The sequence below is a fragment of the Brachyhypopomus gauderio genome, chromosome 17 (assembly GCF_052324685.1).
Source record: "Brachyhypopomus gauderio isolate BG-103 chromosome 17, BGAUD_0.2, whole genome shotgun sequence".
Lineage (NCBI taxonomy): Eukaryota > Metazoa > Chordata > Actinopteri > Gymnotiformes > Hypopomidae > Brachyhypopomus > Brachyhypopomus gauderio.
The window spans coordinates 11,924,799-11,952,469 of record NC_135227.1 but is presented as its reverse complement, the minus strand read 5'-3'; the positions used below and the strand labels follow the sequence as shown (position 1 = coordinate 11,952,469).

Below are 27,671 nucleotides of genomic sequence, written 5' to 3'. Positions count from 1 at the left end.
TTGAGTTTTTAATCCACTGTTAATGTATCTATAAATAAAATATAAATAATAAATATAATTTCTTTTGATAAATTGTAAACACATTTTTCTATGATACATAGAAAAATGCAGCATGTGACAACATCCATGGTTAAAAATGACTGTCACCAGAGAGTAAGAACAAAGAGAGAAAATAATCAAAATAAATAAATACAATAAATTTCACTACCAGGAGTTCATCACTCCAGTCAAGGTGCACAATTCAGTCAAGTCAAAAAAACTTTTCTATTGGCTAAGGAGAATACACATCAATTAGTTTATTAAGCTCAAAATGAACATATATTTAATTGTTAAACTTATTTAAGAGTTCAATCCAACAAAAGAGCTAAGAGCAACCAACGAAACGAAACTGAAAGTGCACAAATCAGAACTAAATAAAGTCAACATAATATTACCAACAACTGGTCACAAAAACACAAAAGTTTTATGAAGGGAAGAATACAACACATAGATATTGTGGTGACTGTGTTCAGACACACACCACCAAATCATAGACACAAAACAAAAAACAAAACATAAAGCTATGTGCACCACCCTTGTCTCACAGAGGCTGATGCTGGCGGGCATAGCACCCCCACCAAATGCCCACTTCCTAGGATGCAAACGCCTACACAGCAGGGAAAGTGGAGTGGGGGAGGGGACACAACAGGTACCACACAACCCCCCCGGCATGGGGCATAGGGCATGGAGAGCATTTTGGGCATTCCCTAGACATGGAGGATACTACACCTTACAAAGCCCTAGACATGGAGGATGCTACACCTTCCAAAGCCCTAGATATGGAGGATACTACACCTTCCAAAGCCCTACACATGGAGGATACTATACCTTCCAAAGAAGTATTTCCATGAATGGGCCTTGAGATCGACTGCATTGGGAGGCATTGAGAAGCTGTCCAGTTGCCCCATCAGCGCCTCTTGTCGATCAGGCACAGAGACAGCTCTCACTTTCATTGACCGAGATCCTACAATGTCTAGGCATGGAGACGGTGCCTCCTTATGTTGGCTGAAATCATTACCTAGACAGAGCATGAAGACATCACCCCTATGTCCAACCCCCCTCTTGTCATCTGGGTGAAAAGCTGCTGCCCTCTTAGTCAATGGGGCTTTTATGTTGACCAGGTTGACCACCACCATGCTCATGACTGCAAACACAAAGCACAATTGGATACTATGACCGACTGGACTGACCAGCTTGCCTGCATAACTAGCCAGGGACTAGCCACCACCAAAGAAATTCCAGGGAGGACTCCCCTCCATGAAAAATGAGGTGGTACTGGAAACCAAGCACTTGGTCCTCAGTGAATGGAGCTTGACTGGGGCTCTTCTCCCTCGGCTGGTACTCACATCTCGGCTTCCTCGCTGCTTCAAGCATGAAAGCCGAAACAGGTCATCTCTTGGAAGATGGTGGTGGTTCAATATCCCTGTTATGCTGTGAGGAACCATCCATGCCTCCCAAAAGAACTCCAGAACTTCCATTCTGCACGGAGAGCCATGTGGCGGAATGAGCCCACAACAAACTCCAGGGAACAGTGTGTGTACACATGCCAGACTAGCGAGTCTGCTGTGCGCAGAAGAGCCAATACAGCATGCAGACAAACAAAAGGAAAACGAAAACAAAAAGGAGACGGCTGCTTCCAAACATGGTCGGTCTTTCTGTCACGGGTACAACACGCAGGAACAAAGGATGTAGGGAGGGTGGGGAGGGTACTGCCACAAATACACTTACATGTGAAAACAATACACTTACTGACATACTGACATGTGTGTCTATGTGTTTTTATTAAATCAAACATACAAATAAATTAATATTATTGTGCTGGTAACTTGAAAACACCAAACTGTCTTTTCTTTTAGTCTGTCCTTTGCTATTTGATGAAAGTCGATGAAAGTTGCCATCATACACATTTAATTTAAACTGAATAGTATAACATGTACTTAATTGGCTACTTAATTTATACCTAATTAAGCTCTGATGGTCCATGTACAGGGCACACACACATCAACAAGCTGCCTACGCTTTAAAAACCAATCAAAGAGCATTATGACAGGAACTCCAATGCATTAGTTACCACAGCTCTATTCGTTATTCTCCAATAACGTCAGCCAATTGTACAGCAATTTCAAGACGAATACAGTAACGCCGAGCCCCGTGCAACCCTGGCTTGTTTATTTATTTATTCACTCGGCTGACATGTTGAGAGAACCTCTAGGAGTGCTACGTGCCGCCCGTTTGGGATAGTGATACGAGTGCTGCGGGGGGGGGGGGCTGCGTCGCCACGGGAACTTGGCAAAGCGACCGGGGCCAGTAGAGTTTAATAGGTCAGAGCCGGAAGGTGATGTGTTGTGACAGGGATGCAGGTCTGGAAAGGTCAGAGGAAAGGGAACCCAGCAGGACAAGCTCACCTCACTGATCCTGACCACCCCCGTCCCCCCTCAAAATGGCCAATCCTCTGAGCTTCCTGAGAGAGGAGAGAAGAGAGAGGAGACAGAGATGAGATGAAAGGAGTTTCTCCTTGTCCCTGGGTCTCATTATTTTCCAAGTAAAGGGGGCAATTTCTTTTTTTTTTAAATAATGACCTTATACCCCATAGTTTAATAAGACACATTAACTAGACAATGAATTGAATAAGGTGTAAAAACTAAGATGAGACAGAAGGAAGTCCTGAAGGAATTAGAATGTAATGTGCATCATTTGAGAAGCCTACACTTCAGTGGGCATTGCTTTTTGAAAGGAGCCACCCCCCTAAAAAATGGAAAGGTATTAGTGTTGTCAAGTTTTGTGTTGAATTATCAGCAACAAAATGCACAGACCTTTGGCTTGGAAGGTAAATGGCATCAAGGTAAATGCCACAGTGCAAAACACTTACTCCATAATACACGAGTGATTTCTGAAGCACACATCCACATCATGATGAAATTACAGATTCAATTCAAAACTTGCTAAGTACCTTTTTCATTCAGTCTTAAATTGGTTTCACTGTGTCTGAAGCACGGTAGTTTTTAGGAAAGACAAATACATATTCCTCCCCACCATCCATGTGCAGTAGACAGTGATCTGCTCTGTGATTTCAAACAATAACAACCTTCCAACAGTATGGTTTTCCTTTATTTTGATTTGTGTCTTCATGGATCATCCATGTTTTATCATGTTTTACGAGAGTTCATATACGTGACAGTAATTAAAACAAAGAGTAAGAAAGGAGGAAAACATTTAAAACTTACAAGTAAATTTACAAGTAAATGAATATCTGAACCTTAAAATGGCTTTTTCCCTGATCCATACATTTATGCACCATGCAAATGAAACCGATATGTCTGTAAGTGTGGACGTGTCTCTTTCTTATTAGCCTACTCCTCTTCCTTCCTCCGATCCAAAATGAAAACGTATAGATGCCAGTCCTGTGATGCCAATTAAAAAAATAAAAACAAAAAGAGGTAAACGCAGCCGTGGTCTTGTGTGTTTCCTTCATGCACTCAATGCCTCTTAGAGGAGACAAACATTGATCATTGATCATGATACTCTTATGATAACAATGTAAATCTTTGCTTCTATATAGGTGCCATCAGTGGTGGACTGGTGAGTAAGGAATGGTGAGTAATCTGAGAAAGGCTTTTATGCCAAAACTATTTTATTTTGGTGGTATATGATGTATATATAATGTGTGTGATTCTTCTTTGAAGTCTACTGAAGACATAGGAAAAATATTTAAAAGCAAAGATGGTAAAATACACATAACATCCAGTACAGTGTCATATTTTGACAAATCAACACATTTGTATGGCTTAGCAAATCCTTTTGTATTGCACCTCACTGCAGATACATCTGGACCCATAATTCAGAGAAGTTGCACACACAATTTCTGTGTTAAACTACATTGTTTGCAAGGTCTGTATTAAAGTTTGCTCTGAACATCATACTGTCTCCATATTGTCCATATTGAGGAGATTCATACCAAATGACCACTGAATGAGTAAAGAACCACCACATAGAAAACATTTTAGAACATTCACAACATGCTAAGATTTCACCATCAGTTAAGGTCAAATTGCTGTTATTCAATTTATTTTTATTATTAAATAAACATTTTTGGAGGGCATAGATTCCTGTTTATGCCAGTAGAATGCATTCTGAAAAAGTACTGAAAGACCCCCATATATTCAATTAGAGGTTGTCAGAACATTTTGTAAAAAAGTATTAATGGTCTTAGGGAAAACTAAACTAAAACCAAAGCTAGATTTATGTCCCAAACCAGTTGAAACAAATTTCGGTGAGCAGAATTTAAAATTTAATTTGTACCTCACTAACTGCACATTTCAAACAGAAGGCTGATTTGCATGTCTCTAAATGCAGCACAGTGTCATAATTGGGAATTCCACTTGCTCCATGACCAATCATCTTCATCATCATCATCATCATCATCATCATCATCAACAACACTACCACCACATTACTGGAAAAAGCCACCAATTCCAAAAGAAAGCGTAGAGGTTAAATCACTGATGTAAACTGCTACTTACCCAGAATTTACAGATACTGTTGAAATGTACCTCAGGGAAATGTTTTTAGCATTGCAGTGGTTCACTGTAACACCACTAGGGTCTAGAGTTTTGAAAATATCCTTGGTATTTTGACAATAACCTTGGTCACATGACCACATACCAGAGGTGGGACCAAGTCAGTGTTTTGCAAGTCTCAAGTAAGTCCAAGTCTTTATACCTCAAGTCCCGAGTCAAGTCTCAAGCAAAGACACTCAAGTCAAGTCAAGTCTCGAGTCAAGACAGGCAATAGTCAAGTCAAGTCCCAAGTCTGAAACTTGGAATTTCAAGTCCTTTCGAGTCTTTTTTTTTTTTTTACCAATGTTGCAGGTATATTTTAAATGTAAATAACAGACATGCGTTCTTTTTAAAATCTGTATTCTCCTCAAATCTTGATAAAACATGTGCAACTGAAAACACGAAGTATAAAAAAAATTAAAATTACACCTCTTTATTGCACAGTTCAATTTGTTAAACTTAGCTGCAAAAATATTCATACTTTAAACTACAATTTTCCAGAAATAAATATTCTGTGAAAAAGTCATAAGTAGAACTCCATGTTTAAATAAAAAGTGCTGATATTTTCACAGTACAATACAAAGAACCATAACAGCATTTTCCCTCTCTTCTCTTATCTGGTTTCTTGGAGAACATGTGTGAGTGACACAAGACAAACAAATATAAGAACTGAACAATTAACAGGAATCTGCAACTTTAGACATTTCAGTAAACTATTCTGCATTGCATTTGCTGGTCAAAAGTCTGTATGTCATTTGTGCACGATGAATGATGTCCCCATAGCTGAAAACTCGCTCCACTTTTGTCAATATATTTTTTTCTCGACGTAGATGTCTTCAAATACACAATCCATGCTGAGATAGAACTGGATATTATGATGGTGACAGAGAGAGGCTCTCTTCCCCGAGTTCAGATACAGAACCCAGGGTTGCCAACTCTCACGCATTGAGCGTGAGACACACGCATTTGACCGTCTTCACACGCTCTCACGCCACACATCCGATTTCTCACGCCGGAAAAATTCTAGTTTATTTACCTCTGATCCACATCTATGATTCAATGAGTTACTAGTTCGCTCTGGCACCAACCACTGGCGATCGATCGATCGCGATATAATACTTAATTTGTGTCCATTTTACAACCCGCCCGGTAAAAATTTACGTTCGCCAACCCCCCATTTGATTGGTTGTGCTGCAGCTCATGCACACACACACGTACAGAGTGTGGAAAAGCAGAGGACTGGTCTGCGTCAGAAGGACGGAAATGAAATTAATGGGGCGCACTTTATAAATATTAATATGCGTTTTAAAATTTAGATTTGGGGTAAAAAAAATCAAGTATTTGCAAGTAAACAGGTTCAAGTCCAATTCAAGTCCCAAGTTATTGGTGTAAAAGTCCAAGTCAAGTCTAAGTCTCTGAATATTTTTTCAAGTCAAGTCAAAAGTCTTAATATTAATGACTCGAGTCTGACTCGAGTCCAAGTCATGTGACTCGAGTCCCCACCTCTGCCACATACTACAGACAAATGCAGACATGCCATCAATAGAGAATCCTTGCCCAAATTGTCTAAAAAAAAAAATAAAAAATTTTTTGCAAAATTTAATGCACAAGAAATCAGTATGTTGCCAGGTATGTTACACATACAAGGCATTTTTCTTAGTTACATCAATCATTTGCTGTCAAGAAAAAAGCGCATGTGCTACTTGCTTTAGTAAAATAACAATGTATATACCTGACAGGGTAGAAACTTAAATTAAAAGGTTTTATTAAACTGTATTGCCAGTCTACTATCAATCTAAACTTCAGTACATGCCTCTGTTCATGCTTCTGGATTCTACATTTATTCTGTCTGCAGCTACTAAGCTACCACATAGGCATGGCTCTATACCCACTTCACTGCTGAGTAGTTTGGATGGAAAAGCCTATGCTTTCTGTGACTCTCATTAACACCATACTTCTCTCCTCTCTCTATCTTCTTCTCCTTCTCTTTCCCTCACCCTGCGTGTGTGTGTGTGTCTGTACGGAGTGATAGACAGCTTGTTACCCTCAACCTGAGGCGCCGCCTCGTTAACACAGTCCTTCGGAAAATGTGGACATAATGAAAGAACCTGGCAACACATCGCACTCGCTCTATTAGCCTCTCAGTTTCCTCTCTGGGAAACTGCTCTGGGCCTTCATTCAGTGGTGGGGCTGAACAAAGGGCCCGATTCTTCTCGGCAGCAGACAGGGCCCATGGACAGCTGGGTAGGAAATGTCACACGGTGCGCGGAATGCCCATTATCAGACACCCTCATTTGTTCCCTGGGCCCTCCAACCCCTGTCAATCTCCTTCGGTCCCCTCTTTCCCTCCACCGCACACACAACCCGATACCGAATTGACAAATTGAGCCTTGCGTCTGTGACAGAATATAATAAATTCACGAAAAGGGGGCGGGCAGGGTGGGGTGGATGGTGGCGGTGGGGGTAGCATCAGGTCCGCTCTATTCGGCCCAATCTAATTGGTTTCGGCATCAGAGATGTCATTCAACGTACGGCTCCCCTTTTTTAGACGAATTCTCTCCCTCTCCCTCATTATGCCAATGGCTCCCATTATAGGAGCCATCAGTTGCACTGCACTGTGGGATTTTGGTGGAGGTCATAATTAGTGATTTCATTTGACAGAGCATTTCTGTGCCCATTTAACTCCCAACACCATCGAGCCTTTCTTTGCAAGGGTAGCTGTCTCCAACCTTGGCAATGAGCGCACCTGGTCTCTGGTCCAGACCATCACATATTTTCTATTGTCTTTGGTGTGCCATGTGTTTGTAGATGGCCTCAGGGGTCGGACGGTAGTGTCAAAACTAATCCATAGTCTAGGCAAACAAAGCTCACTATGTGACTGATACATTCAGATTTTAATGATTAATTGGCTATTACTCTTGAAGTTGGTTAATTAAGATACTCATATCAGCTGACAGGACAAAAGTGCCACCTCCCAATACCCACATATAAAAGAACATTATAATAATATTTTAAACACAGAAGTCAGCTCATACACATACGAGTTAATGTAATTTAATGTAAGACATGCTGATATCAAACAAATATGTTAATAACTATAGTCATTATACTGGATGTTCCAAATGTAAGGAAACATACTTTTTAAAGTAAGGAAACACTGATAAAAATAATTTTATTTTAATATTCTCATCTCAAAAAAAGAATAGATGGTACTTGTGCTAGCATTCAGTCAGATGTTTTTTGGTGAAAATTCATCAGGACTGGGAGAAAAATGATAGCCTGAATACGTTTCATTAGATTAATTCCTTCAGATTTCATGAGTGTCTTCTTACTTTTGATACACCATATATATTCTACTATACACATTCTCTTTCATAACAATCATAGTGACAAACAGATTTAAAAAAAAGAGCTCGGGGCTGTGGCACTCATTAACCAGAGCGGGCAACCTTGCAATTTAACCTGTAAACTAGCACCTCCTTGATTATAGCACATAACTCTGTTGCTTGCACTAGTCAAACATCTGTTTCATTTTAGCTAGAACTGTTAGGACTACAAGTACGCACAGCTACCAATTTAACTCATTCCAAATGTTATACTGTATCCAACTCAGGACATAATGGCTGTCCACAGATGTTTTGTATTGTATTGTACTGAACACAAATTTTACACCTCTGTTCTAAATAACTTTTACTTTAAAACAACTCTAATTATGTTTAATTAAGACTACACTGTATAACTAAACTGTTCAGGATGTTTGCCTCAATACAAATTCTTTGTACATGTTACATACCTGGCGATTATTGATTCTGATGACAGCATTGTTGGTTACAGCTAAAACTGTCTCAAAAAGTCTCAAAACAGATTTCTGAGGTGCTGAATGGCATTGAAGAGGCTTTGAAGAGGCAGATTACAATGTGAACAATGTTAATCCCCCATGCAGGCAGATTACAATGTGAACACTGTTAATCCCCCACTGTTAAACCCCACACTATAAGGTGAACTCTAACAATCTCTACAGCATCACTATACTTACTGTATTTCTTGAAAATCAGAATGTTTTGCTTGTGTGTGTAGACCATTGCTTTATAATAAATAATCTCCATATAGCCCTTGGGCAAAACTAAACAGTGTCATAGTACAACATGATATAAAAAAACTTGCAATTCTATTCATCTGACATTTATTTGTTGCTGACATCTGTTTTCAAGGAAGACAGTCTGCAACACATGTAAAATATTAACTGAGAAAGTACACAGGTAGTTTAACCAAAAGTAGAACTAGGAACCTTTATTTTTCATGTTTTTACTTGCTTTCATTGCCAAATCACCAGGCCTGTGGGCTAGCCTCAAGTAAAGTGCAGTAATCTAACAGACAAACAAGTCTCAAATCTTAAAACTAGTCTTCAAACTAATCTCAATTGCTGCTAGAAATCAATTGCTCTATTAGATAAGTTTACACACATATAAAAAGGTTACACTCGCATAAAACCATACAAACTTTCCCTACATGTTATACTCTTCGGGGGGGAAACAGGGACTGATTGACAGGTCGTGTGGCTGCGCTCAGATTTGTCTATGTTGCTAGAGTTGCCACCTGCTGTTGCAATGCTGCTCAAACTCCTGCCTCATACAGCTAACCATTCACCGCAGTGACGGAAAACATCAATAAATAAATAACCGAAACAAATAAATCCATAGAAACACTCATTTGACTGCTCAATGAAAGGCTTTGTGAAAGTAATACGCTGTGGATGCATTTCAAATGTAAATTACCGTATTCTGACACATTCAGCTTTCCATCTTTTCCGTCTTCAATTAGCTGCTGGTTCTACAGGCTCACAGCTGGACTTTTGTTCGCTACTATGTTCATCCTCTTTCCCTCTCTCGTTCCATTTTCCCCCATTTTGGTTTCAGACGATATTAATGCGGCAGGGTGCGAGATAGCGAGACGCCGGCCTTGTAGTTGTCGCTGCACCACTCGACGGCACCCAGCCATCCAAACACTATGACTTCAATTGGCTCAATCACGTTTCTCTCCCATATTGGCCTTGTTCGTGTGCCTAGTACGAGGATAACACTGTCTGTTACACCAACTTATAATGCTTTCCTTCCTATGTAGTCTCGTCTTCAGCCTGACTCTGTGAGGCTATTTCTTTGCAGATATGCACTTCTGTTGATTTCTAATTCACACATTTGTAACCGTTTTCTCGAAACCAGTGGTCAAAGGATAGTCGGCGATAGTGTTCATGAAACACCACGATAATAATAAACGCTCTAAAATAACATTCTTACAGTGCATGTTCTCTGCCAAGAGAAATACATTCAACAAGTCCTATAACCAAACATGACGGTATGTGATATTCCACCAAGAGTCATTTACATATTTTCTCTTTTTGTCTGTGATAAAACGTTATTGTTAGGTTTAGATCCAATTAAGTTATCCTGAAAGTGACAAATGAAGTCACGGTGCTTTAGGACAGGTTCTCCCAAATCAGAGGTGAAATAAATGTTGCCAGACTAGATGCAGTTGTGGCTGTGAAACAGGCTAGGACACCACGAGGAACCATCCACAGCGCTGCCACCATTTTATGCAGCCTTCGCAAAACATATCGGCTGTTTTTTCTTTCGGTTTAGACATTTCTGAAACAAATACATATTTAAAAACTCAAAAAGAAAACCTTATCACCAACATGCTACGCTGGTCAGACGACGACTTCCTTTCTAAAATCAACGGACGTGCCTACGCGAAGAGTTTAATGGCGAAGGTGTGATGTGCAGACGCCTGTATCGGCTGGTATGTTGGCCCAATAGGCCACAGTAGAATAGACTGGAGCTGACCCGACTGATATGTGCGCAATTCCTCGTAGCAATCATTTAGTTGGAACTCCGTCAGCAGAATCATTTGACTAAGCCACCGTCCTGCGACTTTGATCAAGACACAGACCATCCGACGTATATCGCTAGCCAAAAGTAAAACGCCATGGATTACCAGAACATATGTAGTATAAACTATGAAACAACAAGGCCACAATCTGCTACATTCTTTTTATCAACACTGATAAACAAGCGGACTGTTAATTTATACTGTATGGATTAGGATATGAAGTTTTCCAAAGAGGTTTGAAGTTGGTCGTTAACAGGACACGGCTCATTACACTTATCTCGAGTGTCACTGGGCCAAGAAACCGGCCTAGTCAATCAAATCAATTAACGTGCTAAAGAAGTCACATGCCCGCAGTGTCCAACGGGAAAATAAACACCGCACAGTGTATGGTGAGAAACCTTAAACTATTTTCAAGTAAAGGTGTGGTAACTGCACGAAGATCTTTAGGGGGAAAAGATTTGATATGTGATACGCCCATGTGACGTAATTCTGCATGGCTGAACCTGAAGTCATCCATATCAACAGCAGACTGCATCTTGCGCTTTGTTCACATGGAAGTCTTCAAAAATGCTAGTTTAAATCAGTCTGCTCTCCAAATAGCAGACTGATAATCTACTAATTCAAAGTTGTCCTGTAATTGTCAGATGTGAATTTTTGAATGGGTATAGCTTGTAGCATAGATATCAGACCTGTACGTAAACTGTTGACAATGCATGTTCACTTTTGTACAATTTCTTTGATCTTACATTTATAGATCATTCTTTCTGTCTTTTTTTTATGTTTACCAAACATGGGTCGCGTTCACAAGTGTGTGTGTGTATTTTAAATCATTTGACATAGTAAATGTATTTACACAAGTTTCATGACCTGTTTTTTTCACATTTAGTAAGGCTTAAGGATGAACAAGTAAACTTTTTGTGAACTTTTACTCAGTTTATAAGAAGATACATACTGTAACCGGTAAACGACAGTATCTCTTCTTAATACATCTGCTAAAAAAATGTAAAGTGTGGGCCAGATAGTTAAGTCTACTGGTTAGTAAAATGTGGTACACAGCGCCCCCTAGCCAGCACAACATATCAGACAGCGTGCTCCGCGCCAAAGCTCATCATAACTCGACACGCAAAATATTTATTGTGGAGATTTAATGTGGTCATTCATTATCAATGATCATAAAAATTTAAGTATACAATGACATTTGACCGTTTCAATCCAATATAGCCTACGCTTTGATCAAACAGATATCAATACAGACGATGTCAATTAAATAGCTTTCCTTTTTACATCTGACAATTTCTTGAATCTCAGTTGAATTTTTATAGCTTTAGGTAAATCTGCGTTGATACGACGTTCACGTCCTTCATAGTTTTTGCCCAAGCGTTGCAAAGATCTGCAAAGATTAAACTCTTGACATATTTCATGATGCCTCTAGGTGGCAGTGCTAAACAAAGAATAGTGTGAAGGCCTCTTGTGACGCGGTCGGTGTCGACCTCAGTCTGGTATATGAGCAAAAATCTAGGCTAATTAAACAAAATTCTTCAGAAGCCGTATCTCTTGACACATTAATGTATCATCAAAATATTTTTCTCATTAATCTGACTTGTTTGTGGTATTGCTTACTAATACCTTGTGCTATTAATATGACTAGAAAAAGGTTTTTATTATTACATATGATCACAGTATTAGTGCTGTTTTGAGTTATTGTTAATAATAATAATAATAACAATAATGTTGATGATACTACTACTAAAAACAATATAAATATGTTAGAAAGGCTTGATTAATTAATAATCTTTGAAGATCGTCAATTCACCACAAGCTAGGCTACTAACCTTTACACCCAAAGGACTTCACAGAAGACAAGTGTTGTTTGTATTGTGAATAAAAATATAAATTCAATAAATCTAAATGAAAATGTAACATTTTATATAATATAAATGATAAAATAAGCTGTATGAGAATCTTGCTTCCTTTGGGACAAACTTTTCTCCTTTCACCCTACGAGTGAGGTTTGGCCATTGTCTTAATCTCAGTATGTCATCCAGTCACCAGCTCTAGAAGCAGTGGGGCAGAAAATAGGGGGTGTTGGGGGGGCAGATAAAGCGAGGAGGTAAAAAAGTAGGGTATGGTGGGTGACCACAGGGTGGGGTTGCAGGAGAGAAGGACTGAGGAAAAGGGTGGTTCATACAGATTCCACAGAAATTGGTGCATGATATGAAAGTGGATTTGGAAAGGCTGTGATTGATAAATTGGGGTCATGTCTGGGAAAGATTTGTGACCCCTTTTGTCGTGCCGTTGTTGGTGGATCTGCCAATTAATGGCTCACAAACTGCTTGTGTTCCATATTTGTCTTTAAATACAGATTGAAGAGCTACACCTCAAACACTTGTGCACCCTGGTGCCTGGTGAGTTACCCTTAACACATGAACTCCCCCTGAGAACTGTCCTAGGATTTGAATATATATATATATATATATATATAATTGACAGAGATGTTTACAGATAATTATGATCGTTGTAGGCTTGGAGTTAAAGGCATAAGCCTTTTATTGTATGGCAGATGGACCATCACCATGGCAACATGGAAAAACATCCTCTCCGCTCACTGAGCAAAACTGCTGTCTGCAAGGTCACATAGACGTGGGATGATGATTACACACACACTCTCACACACGCACACACACACATACAGTATACATAACACACACAACCACACACGCGGCAAAAGGTCCGTTTCTCAGACACTGCGGCTGCTCCACGTTTCGTGGGGTTTGGCTGTAGTGATTTTTTTTACAGCATTGTTTGTTGCACTCGTTCTGATGACACGTTCACAGTTGCCGCGGCGCGCACGTCTCATTTGCATGTTTTAAACAGTTGTCTGAGCACTCTGAAACAAACTGTGATTTGATGGACAGTTGTTTGTCCACATTAGAAAAACAACACAGCTTGTTTTTCGTCTTCTTCATCATCTCTTCGAGGTGCCTCAACGTGAAATGGACGTGCATATCACTTACAGCACCTAAAGACACGTACGCCTTTAGCACATCTCACTTAGTCCTCGCTAATGTACATTTGTTACATCCGCCCAACTTACACCACGTACGAGCTGTGTGGAAAAAAAATAGGTAGGTACTTCTGTGTGCCACTCTACTAATGCCCACCACAAGTGTTGCTTTTGGACTGCATGTTGACATTGTGTAAAGGAAATGGGACAAAACAGCTTACATCATCTGAGACAGGAGCAAGACGTAGTGTAGCCTGCAGTATTTACTGCAGCATGAGTTTGTGTGTGTGTGTGTGTGTGTGTGTGTTCCGTGATGGAGCAGAAATCCTACTGTGCTAAATGACCTGTGATTGAAGTCTTCCATGTCAACCCCCTGATTCCCACTGAGGCCCCACGTCACTGGGCACACGCGCACTCAAATGAAGTCGCCCCCTTATTGACGCCACTGTCTGGGCCCGTGGCAACACACGCCAAACTGCAGAACCAACACACCCTGCAAATATTATGCTAGTGCTGAATGATTTTTTAACCTCCTTAAGTATTTCTTTGCACACCCAGAGGTTATGTTTTAAGTAAAATTACTAGAAAAAGACTAGAGTAAAGCATAATATAGTTTGTTGCCTATACTTCTTTTCCACACATTTACAGTGATTTCAGGCTTTCAACCATAGCAGAACCCCCACAAAACAGTACCTTATGGCCATTATTTTGGATTTGCAGGCAGAATATGTAATTAGCCTAGGTAATCTCGACTAACCTTTCATAAAGCTGGCAGGATTCATTAAAAACCCACAGAATTTCATTCATTGCCCTCACTTCTATGTCAAACAAGAACATGTTGCCAAATTCCAATTTATGAAGGTAGCTACCTTCCATTCAACAGCAACGTTTTTTTTTTGATAGGCCTATATCCTCTCCTTTATTCTCCCACCATCTGTTATATCACGAGGGAATGGGGAAAAGTTGGGAATTAGCAAGTTTCCACATGTTGCGGGTGCAAGTGGCACAATTTTTAATTACACCTGGACTCGGCTAATCCGAAATACTTAATATAACAAATGGCAAATCAGCTCCTGCCTGCTCCCGCGATAATTGGGACTGGGTGTACTCGGAGTTTCTGTAGCGTCTGCTCCATTAATTAACTCCACAATGAGCCCTGCTACAATATGTTCCTTATTTGTTTAAATAGATTCCCTTGGTAGCGGAAAATCTGGGAAAGCTCGAGACGGTAAGACTCAAACCTGAGCTTCATTAGTCCGGCTCAAGGCGCCTCATCTAGCGCGCGCACTGGAGCAGGCATGCTGCAAGGCCAACTCGACAGCCCACTGATACATCACGAGAAGTACGTCTGCAGAAAGCGACGATAGGTCGCAGCGAAAATGGTAGTCCTTCACTCTACCGCACGATATATTGAATTGCGCATGTTGTGCAAACGGAACAGTAGACAATGTTAGCCCAGTATGCACAACAGTCAGGGGCTCATGGGAGGAGTTTTGAAAACCTGTTCATACTGACCCTAGAAAAATGACGGATAGTTATTGTGCTTGCTTGAAAATTCTGTGCCTTAAAGGTTCACGCAGGTCTCATGGTGGCGTTTTCAAAACCGGTACATACTGACCTTAGCATTAAATGACGGCTAGTTATTGTGCTTGCCGGAAAATTTTATGACTTAAAGGCTCACGCAGGCCTAGGGAATTAATTCTTAATGGTCAATCAAAGAAAGTTTGTTCTCACTGTACTTCAGAAAATAATGTTAACTGCAGGTGAGCAAAATATTAAAAGATTTGTCCCTAGGGGATCAATGAGAATTTTACTGAAAGCTTAAGACCATGACTGAGACAAAATGATTTGTGCACATGGAGAAAAAATTGGATTTCATAAAGAACAAGAACAAAGAGTGGTTGAATTTCCTTGAGAATGGACCTGGAGTCATACACACACACAACACACACACACACACACTGGCCAGCCTCCACTACATCATAGATGTGCTCCTTTATGTTTGATGATAAAATAAACTAGTGTATTTGTCATTCTTATTTTTCTACCAAACAATTTTCCTCTATTACTCGCTATTCCTTCCATTCTCTCTTTCTCCAGACCACCTCTCTCTCTCTCTCTCTCTCTCTCTCTCACACACACACACACACACACACACACACACACACACAAAAACACGCACACACTGTGAGACACCTACAATAATTACCCAGGTCTGCAGTACAGAGTGTCCTTCTATCTGCCAATCATGCCTACACTAATGGCCTTTCCTCCCCTCCTCTGGAGTCGCTCCCTCTTTTTTTGATTAATTTTAGCTAACCCATTCTCTCTCATTCTCCCTCCGAGGACTGCACACAGAAGCCCGTCGTACGCCCACATGCAAAATCTCTTCTCCCCTCCTTCATGTGTCACAATGAGAGATAATGATTTTGAGGCAGGGTTTTGAAAATGAATGGCTTTACATTCGATAAACACATTAAAGTGAGTTGTGTGTGTCTGTGCATGTGTGTAAAATAGAATTTGAGAGAAAGGCAGTGCCAGTCGATGGAGGAGCGAAAAGGAGGGAGAGCAGAGCAGCGTTGTGTTTGAATGCATAATGAAGGTTTGTTTGCCCCCCCCCCCCTCCACAATATACACACACACACACACAGGCCAGAGAATTTTTTTTCTGTCACAAAATATAACCAAACAAACACTAACAACTCTGTGTTATTGCAACATCATGCAAAAATGAGGCATTATGCTAAAGGGCAACTAAGAGAAAGGAAAATCAGAAAATCTTTCCTTTTAAATGCTATGCATGGTGTACTGATCCTGAAAACACCAAATGTTTATGTAAAAGCTGTTAGATGAAAAATGGGGACACACAAAGCACAAAACACAAAATAAACTGCTTTAAGCCTTATTTTATTTTATGAAAACTAGTGTTCTTGATGTTTTATGGCTGGCCTTCTAAAAAAAGTGGTGAGAAACCACATATTTTTACAAAGATCCAAGATCCACTGAATGAGGATAATGATTCACATCTTCTGGGCTCTGGGCTTTTTCCAACATTAAGTAATCAATCACTAAAGAAAGCGTAGGAGACAGATGAACACAATGGGTTATTACTCAGCTGGATTGGAGTTCACCTGTAATCTATAAACGGCTCTTCTTGAGAAATAATGTCAATAGCTTTGGTGGCCCCTTGTGTCCTTGACTTAAATCAGTCAAAATTGCAGTTTGCCAGATGTTAAAAACAAAATCATTCCAGTTTATTTTGGGAAAATATTTTTGCTTTTCTTTTAACGTAACTTTTTAAAAAGTATAAACAATGACAAAGAATTATAGATTATTACTCAGAACCACACTGTGCTCAGCTGGAAACAGTTTTTGGTTTTTCACTGCCAAAGAAGTGTGCCAGTAATAATAATTATAACAATATTATAATTATGAGAATAATTAATACTGCATATCATATCACATGAGATGTGAACCTCATTAACCAAGTAGTTAAGGCAAATCTGGCAAGTGTTATTTAATAACAGTAAGACCATCTCCACAAGGCCTTGCATTACTATTAACATGTTGTCATCAGATCTGGTCTGATGAGTATGCTGTATAAATGATAAACATATATGAATGAAACTGAGTTAGAAAAAGATAGAAGTTATTATATCATTATTAATATTTCATCCACACTGCTGTTCATCCTGATCTTTTTTTTTAGGTTGGTTCACAAAGCTGGTTCAGAAGCGTATTTCCATGTATTTTCTTTTCAGACATATTCACACAGGTACATGCCTGCACAGACAAGCTACCCAATCTCATCTGTAAGGCATTGATACGAGTGGATAACGTGTATGCTCAGCATTAGAACACACGTACCACACCTGTGTGACCCGGCTTCACACACACACACGAGGTCATGCAAGATCAGAACATGTCCAGAGTGTGAACAGAGTGTGAACAGAGTATCAAGAGTATTCTCTGCTCATGACGTACATCAGCCTGCATCATATGTCACCCATGTAGCTGTTCAACCGCGTTCACGTAGGCTAGTGTGAAACCTGCCCACAAAGACCCAGCATGCCTTTGGATGGCAGAGTAGTCACTATAGCAGGATCCTCTGCACGGGACTCAACAGAGAACCTGATTGTGTGGCAGATGTAAGAGCTAAAACACTAATGGTCCGTTCTAGACCTTTCATACAAATATGTGAAAAAGGCAAATGCAACTTTTGCTAGTACCTGACTCATTGTCTCTTCACTGCATGTAAATGAATTGAAATTGAATTAACAGTTCCTGATGGAGGCTCACATGGCTGCACATTGTTGAGAGGCAGAAGAAACAGAGAAGCAATGTTAACTTTTCTCTCAGTAGCAGTTGGACCAAATAGAGATGCACAAAAAGAAAATAATATGAAGGCATATTGCTCATTTTATTCTTATTCAGATTGTTGCTGTTGACTTCTGTGCCAAAAATATACTCCTAATTACTTATGATGAGGTTTATGTCTTGCATCTAAATATGATAATAATCTCAAAGAATGTGTGAAAGTTCAGAAAAGCAGAAGACAAAAAAAAAATAGATTCATTTAAACAGAGAATAAAAACCTTCCACTGAATTTAACGCTTCCATTTAAGTTTGCATGCTTGGCATCAGAGCTCTAGGGGAGCTCTATAGCTTCCAGAGTGATCAGAAACCGAGGTGTGCTGGCTGTCATTTAAAACAGGATAATACCAGCTTGCTTAAAAGGCATAACACAAAACATTCCTCGTGTTTCTGTGGGACTCAAACAACAGCCTAGAAGGGAAACTGGTTTCTTGCCAGTGCTTTGGTGCAACCCAGCTGAGGTACCATCTCACTTTGCTGCGATTAACACATGAGAGTATCTTCCTACTGCATACAAATCCTTCTCCATAGAGGGCAGGACGTGCGGGTTTGTAGAAATGAATAAATGCATGGGCATCTGGAATAGTCTGTGAAAGTGTTAGAGTGTGTGCCTACTGAGAACCTGACAGAAAGTATATGTAATGTCTCTCTTCCTTTCTCATGCACACACACACACACACACACACACACACACACACACACGTACACACAAACACGGTGTCACTGCTGCACAGATCTGCTCCCATTGCGATGTGGGCTGTGGCATGTGAGATGTATGTTACCCACACATCGTCACTGTAGCACTGCTTTATTGGTAAACAAGAAAACTCAGTTTGGTCAATAAATGATCTGTGGGCGTGCTGCTTCCCTTAAGAATGCCTCAGCAAGCCCTTTAGGAGTGCCCTGCTGCGTGGTTTTAAGGGAAAAGAAAAACAACACACAAATGTTCCTTAATGAGCCGCTTCTTGTGGCGAAGCATTTTTAGACATTTTGCAGCCAAATGTCTTTTGTTATTTACCACAGCTATTTTCATGCGCGCCTGGCGTCGGAGTGGTAAAATAACAGTAATTGCTGGATCGTTTGCAGGTTGTTTAGCTTGTGTACCAAGCCAGATGAGATGAGCTAATGAGCACAGCTTCCAGCGGCAATTAGTGAGGCAGTCGTGTACATCACAGATGATTTGCAATTAACTAGCTACATATTATATACTGTATGTGCCAGGCACACTGGTGGTTGGCTTCGGAGGGGGATGGAGAGGTGTAGGGTGGGGTCAAAGTAAGATGTGGTAAGATGGTGCCAGAATAATCTTACTTCAACCTCATGAAAAACCTTCGGGTTTAGTGAACAGAAAAGTAATCGGCTACAGAGCTGATGGATGCAAATAACTGTGATGTTCATCCCAATTCCCCCATGTGCAAATCTCTGGAAATGACAGGCAGCATTTTAATTAGTGCAGAAAGAGGCAATGTGTTCAGTGCCATTGAGAGGATATATACAGTTGAATGTTTTGTCATCAAAGGAAGCGAACATTCAGCAACAAAAGGCACTAGAAACACCATGACATCATTGAACTGCCCAGTGGATTATGAGGTAATAATCTTCAAACTCCCAAAACATGAAAACTGATGTAAGTATTCAGTGTAACATAAAGTAACAGCATGAGCAGTGTATGATGAAAGGGACTGAGGATGATACCACTGTAGTGGGAGAGGGGGAAGATTGCTTTGGAAGCTGTTTCTTGTGTGACATCACACAGCAGCTTCTGTGATATTTGGTAAGGCTGTCAGGTCCTCTGACAGACATAGCAGATGGCTGTGTGTGTGTGTGTGTGTGTGTGTATGTGAGATAGAGAGAGTGTGGATAATACCATTGTTGTTACACTTAAGGATAGCAGCAGCTTTAACACTGCTTAGCTGCTGAAATTCTATCACCAAAGACACAGGAATATGAGGAAACACAGAACAACCTGCAATATAAATCCATAATGAATTCTCTTGCATTTAAAACAAACATGCAGAACATGTCTATCCACAGATTTTTTAGATTCTTAGGCAAGTAAACTTAGAAAATCTAGTTCATAGTGCATTTAGAAAAAAAATTATTCTTCACTCTCTTTTCATTGCTACATGCTCACACTCTTGTTCATCAGGCATTTAGGCAGTGATGAACAGCAGACAACTGGGGGGCTCCACCCCTTCCTGGGGGGCTCCACCCCTTCATGGGGGCTCCACCCCTTCCCAGGCAGAGAGCATGTGTGACGGACTCTCCACACTGGTTATCAATCTCTGACAAAACCAAGATTACATATAACAAGTGTTCTATTTTTGATCACAGCTCATGCATAACAAGCATGGCTCTTATTTTCATTGAGCCTGTGCAGTTTAAAAAGCGTTAGCTGGAATCATGCCAAGAAGTGGCAACAGCACAGTGAATCCTAGTGCATCCTGTATAGAACCAGGCATGGCCCCATCCAGATGTTAAAACCAAGCAACACCTAGCTTTAGGGGCAAAGGTAGAGCTTGTTCTGAAAAGTGACCAAAGAAAATAATGAATATTGTACACAAATAGTAAACAGTACAGGCAAATTGCTCAGGAATAGCAGGACAATATGACCATTCACATGAACGGGTAATATTAAAGTGTATGTTGGAAGAGACTTTTACATCATTAATGCAAATGATCCATTCCACTAAAGGGATCTCTGTAGGAGTCCTTCTCAACATGTTTTCTGTGGTTTGGAACGACAATATAAAAGCAAAACCCTCGTGTCTTGGCAACAGTGTGTGCCTTGTAGGGAGGGTGGGGCTTCCCACAGCTTGTCACAGCCTAAATTGAATGGGTGTCAGCAAAACAGTGGAACACAGTACTTTCCACAGGAGTTAAGAAGTGTTTTCAGCTGATTAATCTTTTAAATATAAGTGGAACATCAGTTATACTTGTTTCTGTAGTCTAAAGTAATATGAGAATAAGTGCTGGGGAAGTGGATATCTTGAAATGATGACTGTGCTTCTGCTTGGTACTTTATGCATGTTCTAATCACATTTGTCTTTGAACGCATTCATTTCTTAGTAAGGTGAGAATAATAAAAAACATTTAAAAAATTTAAGTTCAATATTTATAATGACACATTTTAAGAAACCTTACAAAAAGTGAAAATTGTGAGTTTCATATATACGAAAATGTAGCATGTAGTCACAGCTGTATTAAAAAAAGTGCTGCAAGTGCTTTCAAAACTTAAAATGGCACCACATTCAAGAATTTACATAGAAAATGTGTTGAAATTTTATCCGATATGAAACAAAAAGTCAAGTGATGTTCTTTTCCTGACTGAAAACATGCTGTTGTTTGTTTGCTGGCCCCGGTCTACTGAGAGCAGATGTACTCACTTGTGTGTCTTGACAGGCATGTCCACACATTTCCCACTGCCATGACAAAATCTGCCAAAATGGCTGGATTCACCATCTTCTAATTGCATGGGAGTAATTGGCCCACATAACATGTATAGAGCACTTTTGAGGTGTCTTGCTCATTCTGGGTGAAAAATATAACCTTTGTATATTTTCCTGCCCTGATCCCTTAAGAGCTGTTACTGTTAACTGGTAGCAGTTGCAATACTGCACATATTACTAATCATTGTGGTCATCAGACTTTGGTTGTATGTCATGATGTTTTGTTCTCTAGTATAGAAAGATGTAAATTGGGATTTTCTAATAAACACATTTTCACATTACCACTTGGTACCACTAGGACATGAAACAAGTTAGAAGTAGAAGTTACAGTAAATCCTCCACAGGTAAAATTCCCTCACCTCACCTGTGCTTCTGACTTTTAAAGTGAAGAGCAATGTTGTATCCTCCTTGCACACACATCTGCTAAAGAACATAGGATGCCAGTGGCACCTGGAGAGGCCTCCAAGCATGGGTGTTCAATTTGCAGGTTTGAAACTGTAGATTAATACAGTCTCCCGGGAGTCTATTATCAAGTCCGCTCATCCATGCAACAGTGACCGCCATCAAGTCTAATTCTAGCCACACCCCGGCACCAATTATGCCTGTCCCTGGTGATGGCCTGCTGGGGTCGGCCCCACGATAACGAGAGTGGTGACAACTGAGTCATTAGCGGCCCGTGACTCTAGAACCAGTGAGAGGAGCCATTAGGGGACGGTATCAGTCGCCTTTAAGTCCCCACTGAATGAACGCTCTGCCGCCGTGGGCCCTGCCTGCCTCGGCGAGCCAATTAAAGTTGTTATTGGGAGACACAAAATAATTAAAGGTGCTCTTTGTTGTTTTTTATTTGGGGTGCGACAGGGCTGCCCCTGGCAGTGTTGCAATATGTTTTCTGATGTTTGCTATTCAATTTTCTGGTTAAGTATCAAAAATAAGACCAGGCCAGTGTAATGAAGAAATACTTTCTTACATGATGGTGGTGCAATCGAGCTGTGTGTTTACGTTCTGTTTATGGCCATGTTTCAGCCTGACAGGAGCAAGGGGAAAGCATGACTTTTGTTGGTAAATATCCCAACCAAAATAAGATGAGGCAACATTTACTTACTAGGGTTAACACACATTAAAATTATTCAGCTGAAAGTTGAAATCAGGTGTAGAACGGCCTGCACAAATAAGCCTCCAGGACAAATATTGGTTTAATATTACATGCTAGCTTTTATTATATTCTGTATGTAACAGAATAACAGTATACATTTTTAGATGACATATAATTTCATATAAGTACTGTATTCTTCAAATGGCTTAGCCTTTTAAGACACATGCATCGTAAAGTAGTAATTTAGAAAATACAGTGCCCACATTTTTCACAGTTAGTTTGGCAAACTTGTATATTGTCAGACGACAGTTTTCCGAATAAAAAATGGGTCACGTCCACAATGATTTTTGAGGACAATTAGTTAAAGAATTGCTGATAAATATAATAATAAATAACACACAAAGACAAGACCTTTGTGAATGCAGCTTCCTTGCTTCTGAAGGGTCTGTGTCCTTTGGTGTGTTGGGTGTGTTGTGATTTCCCAGTCTTAAATTGAGTGCTCCAGAAGTTGCAAACTTGATCATAGGACTTCCTTCACATGCTGGGTAGAATCGAAGATATATATTGTTTAAGCTGTCACTGAAAATAGTATTTAGATTCCTGTTATCTGGAAAATGATATTTTCTTCAGGATTAATTTACTGTGTGCTTTTGAACTTTCTATTGTTACCTTTTATATGCCACCTTCAAATGTTTCAGAACACACTCAGTATCACTTTGACCATGCAAAAACATGGTCAAAGATCTGTTCATCCCAACAGATCGATCTCCCCTCCTCCCAAGCAGTGCTATCAAGCATTGGACCAAAGAACAGACAGAATCTGTTCAGACCCTACCCAAAACACTTTACTTCACACTTCAATCAGGGTACTGGCATTATAGCAGGCAGTATATATGCATCCCATTGTTATTTGAATTTCACCCAGAAAACTATGGCATTATAAACAGGACCTTTTTGTTGAGTCTTCAGAGGTGTCATTGCAGAAAGTGTGTTTCACCATGGGGATTTTAAGCTTTGCCAAAGCACAGCCATCATATCGTAAAACAAACACAAGCGGACAAAGCTGTTCCAAGGGACTCCTCCATTTTGTATGCCTCAATCAACCAAATATAACTGAGATGTGCTTCCAACAAGGCACTTTAACTTCTGCAGAGACTTCTGCCAACATCTGACTTTAATCAAAATGGATTTTCTTACTGTGCACAGGGTTTATTTATTCCTAGCAAATGTAGGTAAAATCCATGTGTAGCTGGCGGCACTGAGCATACATTAATGATGCCAGTGGGGCTTTGTACCGGCTTGGTCTGTAGGAAGGCCATTGTGGATTTTACATGTTGTTTGTTAGTGGCATAGTGAGTAAAACATGCAGTCATATTTGATAGTGGAATAGTTCTCAAGAAGTGCAGTTGTGTTGGCTAGTGTATGGTGCACTTGCTTCGAAAGTGAGCTTAGAGGGGGTTGAGGGTGGGACACCAGACCACGGTTGAGCCTCCTGAAGGTGTGGTAGACTTAATTTCAAGGAAACATCGATGAAAGGAGGTGCCTACATGATGACCCCTGAGAAGAGCTCACAATATTGTGGTGGTTGGACTGACAAGAGCAAGCATGGCCTCATGTTCAGCTCTAACGGACATCATTTAGGATATTCTTACATCATATCCTGTGTTTACAGTTATGTAGAGGAAGTATCAAGTGCCAAATGACAAATCTTTTTGTATCTTATCATAAAGTTACAGGGGATCTCAAAGTGCTTGAAACCTGTTGCACTTCCTTCAAAAGGGGCTCTGCTCAAAAAAGGGGATCTCAACATCAAGTTCAGACACCTGATTTGTCGTTATATGAGCAGGCCTTCCTGCTGGGCTAACACTTCAGTGGGTCTCTCATCTGTACCCTCAGATACTCTTTTGGCTTTAATGAAGCCTTCGGAGAAGACAATCGGATGTAAGTGAAAGGGCAGGTTAGGTGGAACGAGTGAATGGGGGAAGTGTGTTAGGAGGGGTACGGTGGCTGGAGAGGCCTATGAAAGATTGATGAGTGGCCCTTGTGAAGAGCTGGCTGAACATCAGTCATGCTCACTTCTCTTTGATGCGCCCACCTTATGACAGCTGGCTGTTTTGCCTCTGTCTCCTAAGACACATCATATATTAGCATCCAATTTAGTGTGTTTGTTTTTTCCATGGCGTACTGCTATAAGATGCGGGCTGGAGATGAGAGATGGATTACATTATAAAAGCAAATAATAGCAAACTATGTACATATCAAGGATTCCACAAGCTGATATTGTGTCCTTAGGTAATTAGTAAGTTGTTAATTAGTCATATATAATATGCAAATCACTTTGGTACAGCTATACTTAATGTTAGAGTTGAATTTGATTTATTTTTTGTTGAGAGTCCCAGTTTCACTATTATAATACCCAGTATACTACTAGCATAAAGATCATGTGAGGTGAGTATTTTTGCAAGAGTATGACAGACCTCCACCTTACTTTTTCACATCTCCTCTCTCAGTATTGCGAGGCACCGTGTTTGGTGAGTCCAGTATTATGGCATTGTGAGTCCAGACATCAGCATCTTAGTTGTTCTAGACATCTTTGCTGTTAATCAGCACAATACTAACACTGCCTAATGAATGGCCACACCTCATCTCATTTCAGTCCGGCCACCTGGGGCTCCCTGGTGCCTGCCAGCATTTCAGAGCTTTACGGGAACTGTAGTTTTGAGAGAGGCCACAAGAGGCAGAAAATGCTCCATTTATGACATATAAATATGCTAATGAACTGATAATGACAGTGAGGAAATTTGTACTGTAGTCTGATGAGCATTTGAGAAAAAAAAAACACTTTTTAACAATACATATTCAGTGGGCCGATGTTGCATTATTAAGATATACAAGATGAACTTTATCTTTAAACAAATTAACAATGCAGATAACACTATATACTGTAGAATGTTACGGCATTGACTGAGCAAACAGTTTAAAGACATGAAGGACCAGTTGCCTGTGTCGTGATCATAATGAATATACATGTTCACTCTGTCAATCAGATCAGTGGTGAGATTCCAGAGGGAGCTGAGTTAATTGATGCGAGAGACCCTAACAGAGAGAGAGAGAGAGAGAGAGAGAGAGAGAGAGAGAGAGAGAGAGAGAGAGAGAGAGAGAGAGAGCTGCTTAACTGAAAATTGTCATTTCTGACAAGTCCCTAATCATTTCTTCGCCGTTTCGACCAGTTACCAAAACTCTCTCCTACTTATTACGTAAATTGCAATTAGAAGTCATCATGACATGCATCAGGGGGTCCTGACCTGTAATAACTCCTAACACAGAGAAACCGTATTATCCATCAAAGGGGTGCTTTGGCACATGCCAGTGGCTGGCTGCGTTTTCACCGTTTTTTCCCTGTGTGACATGCGCGGATAATCTTTTGACTTCTCGTCTTCGGTAATTTGGATTGATTTAAAGAAGGTTATTTTTACGGGCTTATGAGTGGAATAATTTTAGCTGCCTTTGTCAAACCAGAAATTGCATGTCATTAGAAGGACTTTACAGCGACACGCGAAAATGACGTGCAGTCTTTGCAAAAAGGTTAGTCACTTGCGGCGGGAACAGTGCGCGTGTTGTTTATGCCATTGCCGCTAAACACTGGATCGCTGCCGATACTTGTCCCCGTATTTTACAAACAAAAAAGAAACGAGCGGCGCCGAGTCGATCTTAAAAGTAGCAGAAGTTGGAGAACAAACACGTTCCCTTGAGAAAAAACACACAAAATGCGCTAAACCTGTTTTCTTTTCATGAAAGACAGACAAAACGACGAACAGCGCCCAATGCTGAAAATAAACTGAGCCTTTTCACTCTAATTACATGAAATTGCGTCGGTGCCCCACATAGAAAAATGTGAGGATAATTATACCTATACATTGTTAATATATCTATAACATCATTCTATGACGCCCAGTCTTCATGCTTTGAATTCTGTTTCATAATCACATGGGCTCTGTGAAGAGGAAGAGGAGTTGATTTGAGTATAGAAGGGTATTGCATTCTAGGGGGCGCAGTTTTTCGATTTAAATGTGAAAACCTAGCCTATATGTTTAGACTATAGTTTCAATGTAACAGCTGTTGTTTATGGATTCTCAGACAGTTATGAAATATTCAAATATCACAAAACAAGGATTTAAAAATGTATTTGAAAAGTCAAATGTCGGTCAAATCAATCAAGATGTAGGCTGGACTGGACTGTGGCCTTTCGGTGCTGCACTTCAGAAAACTAAAAGAATAACGTTCGGAGTCGATTCACGCTCGAAATGTATACAAGACGAAAATATAAAAGGAAATCATAGTACATGAATCAAGCTGTCACAGGCTTCCACTATTCACTAGCAATATACAGCACTATTGCTAGACGAAGCAATGATGAACACAGGGTTGCAGCAGGCGTGGGAGGAGAGAATCAGCTGGCCTCTCTCCTAGCAACCACCAAGTCCTCCAGCCCTCCTGTTTACAAAATGCCGGCACACATGCTGACATGGGAGCACAGTTGGCCCACTCAAGCCCGGTCAAACTGAGTTATTTACATCTTAGTGCGCAGTTGCAATTTAAATAAAAGCCACTTACTCTAATGGGCCACTCGGTTCAGCAAACCCCCAAACTAGCCGAACTTAGAGCACGACGTCCAATTTTAGTTTGATCTAAAACGCGTGGGCATCATACGTGTCCTACGGCAGTTCAGTGAAGGCTCTGCAAGGGAGATGTAACAGGACAGAGATATCAGAGAGTTAACAGGCCTGCATTAGTTCACATGTCGTGTAAAGGAAAAAAAGATGTAGGCAACACGCATCCTTCCTGAACAAGGCAAAAAAAAGAAATATGTGTAGCATCAACAGATAAATATCTAGGCTAAATACTGCCATGAAATTATTATTCAATCTGTTGAATGCACGTAGGTTATCTTCCACGTTCAAATCAGGGTTAGCTACCTCGCTTTATCCGCGGCTCCCTGATACCGGAACAACCAGGAGGCGGTGTCTATCAGACCCCAACATTAAACATATCTGACGTCTATGGCTCCATCATCATCGCTTCTCAATGGCCAAATAACTCTTTGCTTTAGCGTGCCTCTAAATGCAATCCGATTTATTTTTTCGCCATTTTCCCTCATAACATCTTCGGGGATTTGATCGGTTTTGAAGTTTTACTCCCCGTGTGCAACCAGTGCGCGCTCAGTAGAGCGCACTGACCAAACCTTCTAATTGCTGTCCAGTCGCGATTGT

General features: G+C 40.4%; 1 long non-coding RNA gene across 1 annotated transcript; it reads right to left on the bottom strand.

The window, feature by feature from the left end:
* Positions 1 to 214: 214 nt before the first annotated feature.
* LOC143480465 (uncharacterized) lies at positions 215 to 27,543 on the bottom strand. The gene is made up of 3 exons (XR_013121830.1): positions 27,378 to 27,543; positions 27,016 to 27,138; positions 215 to 2,500 (listed from the first exon to the last, which is right to left on the bottom strand). It is a non-coding gene; the product is annotated as an uncharacterized LOC143480465 (long non-coding RNA).
* Between the last annotated feature and the right edge of the window lie 128 nt (positions 27,544 to 27,671).